Below are 3,608 nucleotides of genomic sequence, written 5' to 3'. Positions count from 1 at the left end.
CCTGCCTGTGTTGTCTTTTGCTGAGGGAGAGCGGAAGCCTAGGGCCCTGCCCTGGGGATGAGGGAAAGGCTTGCCCCCCAGAGAAGTGGGACAGTGGGGGTGAAGCTGGCCATAATGGGGTGGCTTTGGCAAGAGCAGCTCTGCAGGCTGAGCCATTCTGGAAGAAGTTTTCAGGAAGGGTCCGGCTAAGTGCTTCGTGTGGCCTTTAGTCACTGGAAACACTTGTGAATGGCCATGGGTGTGTTAGAGTTTCCACTGGGTTCAGGCCCTGCTCATTCCCCACGTTCCTTCTGAGGAAGATGCTGCTTGTCACAGTGGCTTGAGGAAAACCAAGTGCAATACGGTAAAAGGCCTTATGTGGCATTGGCCAGGTGTAGTCACTTGCCCTGAATCAGCTGCTGAGGAAAAGCCCTGGCCCCTTGGTAACTCAGATTTGCCCAGCTCGTTTACAGCCTGCCGGACAACTTTCCCAAATGTCAGGACTGATGAGGATCTTAAGGGATGAGCGACTGGCATCTCCGTTTTGGAGATGGGAAACTGAAGTCCAGACTACTTGAGAATGTCCAAGCCGGGACTTGGACCCAGCCCACGGCACATTCCTTGGTATTTAACAGGTATTTAGCGAGTGCTATGAGGGTCCTGCTCTGCTGCAGAGGGGCTTGGCAAGATCTCCCAGCACTTGAGGTTGCAGGAGAGGAAGTCCAGGGGCTGGAGCTTGTGCATAATGAAGGGCCAGTCTTGGCTAGATACTGGCTTGAGGAGGAGCTTCTGCGGAGTGTTGCTGTTTCGCAACACTTTAATGAGAGTTTCAATGCCAGGCCCCATGCTAGGAACTGAGGATGCAGAAATAAGGAACCTTCCCAGAAACCCAGAGTGCACCTGGCCAAGTGGGAGACTCAGACATGTAAGCAGGTTTGATGTGGGGAGTTTCTCCAACAGAGGAGCTATTTTTCCAACAGTGTTCCCAGGGGCACCCAGCTCAATCTCGAGGGGTTAGGTGCAGCCATCTGGCAGAGTGGAAGTGATGGAGCTGAGTCTTAAAGGCTCAGCAGGACTTGAGACCACAGGGAAATGAGGCTGGGAGAGCAGGGGCCAGAGCTGTAGTGCAGACCTGTTTCAGCTTGTGGGGCAGAGAGCTTCTGGCTCTGGGGAGCAGTGCCACCTCAATAGATCCTCTCCCTTAAAGGCTGGGCCAGAGAATAGCCCTCAGAAAGCAAGGCTGTCATCCTCTGCTCCACCAAACCCTTCTTCCACATGTACTGTGGGCAGAGTTTGCGGCATTTGGTTCTCTTGGTTTTCAGGACCCATCCTCTCCGGATTTCCCTCCTGCATTACTAGTTCCTGCTCATGAGAGGGGCCCAGCTTCAGTCCTTAGTCCTCTATCATCTGTTATACAGAAGCTCCAGTCCCTAGACTTCCTCTCTGCACGCACTCCTTTGAAGATCTCATCTAGGCTCGAGGCTTTAAATACCACCCATATTAGGATTTTCCAGAGAAACATGGAAGGAGACTTTAAAAGTTTGGTTTTTTGAGATGGAGTCTTGCTCTGTCGCCCAGGTTGGAGTGCAGTGGCGCGATCTCAGCTCACTGTAGCCTCTGTCTCCCAGGTTCAAGCGATTCTCCTGCCTCAGCCTCCCGAGTAGCTGGGATTACAGGCACGTGCCACCACGCCCAGCTAGTTTTTGTATTTTTAGTAGAGGTGGGGTTTGGCCATGTTGGCCAGGCTGGTCTCGAACTCCTGGCCACAAGTGATCCACCTGCCTCAGCCTCCCAGAGTGCTGGGATTACAGACGTGAGCCACTGTACCCAGCGAGATTTCTTATAAGATATTGTCTCCAGTGATTATGGAGGCTGAGAAGTCCCACAGTCTGCTGCCTGCAAGCTGGAAACCCAAGAAAGCCAGTAAAGGGCCGATGGTGTAGATTCTGTCTGAGCCTGAAGGCTGAGAACCTGGAGTGCTGTGAGCAGAAGACAGATGTCCCAGCTCGTGCAGTCAGACAGTGGGAGGGCGAGTCCAACCTTCCTCCATCTTTTTGTTCTGTTCAGGCCCTTAAATGGATGAGGCCCACCCGCTTTACTCACTCCACAGATTCAAATGCTAATCTCTTCCGGAACACAGACACACCCAGAAATACTATTTAATCAGATATCTGCATGTCCTGTGGCCTAGTCAAGCTGACATGTAAAATTAACCATCACACCGCTCACATGCTGAAGGCTCCCGGACGGATCTCTCCAGCCCCTCTCCTGAGCTCCAGACTCACGAATCTGACTTCCTACTCCTTATCTCCATTTGAATACACAGCAGGCATCTCAAAGCACATTCCTGATCTCACCAGCAGCCCCAGGCCTGCTCTTTCTGTGGTCTTTCCTATCTTAAAGAGCATCTTAAAAAAAACAAAGTATATATTTAAAGTGTACAACTTGCTGATTTGATATATGTATATGTTGTGAAATAATCACCACAATCAAGCTAATTAAAATACCCATCACCTCACATCATTATGTGTGTGTGTGTGTGTGTGTGTGTGTGTCGGGCGGTGGGGGGTGGGGTGAGAACACTTACGATCTTAGAAAATTTCAAGTATATACAGTTGACCCTTGAGCAACATGGGTTTGCACTGTGTGGTCCATTTATACGCAGCTTTTTTTCAGTAAATAAAATTCCTTCATAACCACATCCACATCTACAACCAAAAGCAGATCAAAAATAGTGTTTGTGGGATGTGAAATTCACGTATATGGAGGGCTAACTTCTCCTAGAGGCGGTTTTCACAGGGCCCACCTCGAGACTTGAATGTGTGTGGGTTTTGATGTCTGCGGGAGTCCTGAAACAAATCCCAGGCAGATACCCAGAGATGACTGTAGTACAGTATCGTCTATAGTCACCATGCTATACATTAGATCTCCAACACTCTTTTATCTGGCATAACTGAAACTTTGTGCCCCTTAACCAACAGCTCCCCATCACCCACTACTCCTAGCCCTTAACAACCTCCATTCTACTCTCTGATTCTATAGGTTTGACTATTTTAGATTCTACATATAAATGAGATCATACAATATTTCTCTCTGTGTGTCTGGCTTATTTCACAGGTCCATTTGTGTTGTTGCAAATGGCAGAATTTCCCTTTTTTTTTTTTTTTTTTTTTTTTTGAGACGGAGTCTCGCTTTGTCACCCAGACTGGAGTGCAGTGGTGCGATCTTGGCTCACTGCAACCTTCACCTCCTGGGTTCAAGTAATTCTCCTGCCTCAGCCTCCTGAGTAGCCGGGACTACAGGCTGGGCTACCATGCCCGGCTAATTTTTGTATTTTTCATAGAGACGGGGTTTCATCATGTTGGCCAGGCTGGTCTTGAACTCCCGACCTCGTGACCTGCCCACCTCGGCCTCTGGGGTTATAGGTGTAAGCCACTGTGCCTGGCCTGGATTTCCTTTTTCTTTTTTCTTTTTTTTTTTTGAGATAGAGCCTTGCTCTGTCACCCAGGCTGGAGTGCAGTGGTCCGATCTCGACTAATGGCTGAGGTTCACGCCATTCTTCTGCCTCAGCCTCCCAATTAGCTGGGACTACAGGCGTCCACCACCAGGCCCGACTAATTTTTTGTATT

Source organism: Theropithecus gelada, chromosome 10, assembly GCF_003255815.1.
Source record: "Theropithecus gelada isolate Dixy chromosome 10, Tgel_1.0, whole genome shotgun sequence".
NCBI lineage: Eukaryota > Metazoa > Chordata > Mammalia > Primates > Cercopithecidae > Theropithecus > Theropithecus gelada.
Note: the sequence above shows the minus strand (reverse complement) of the source record.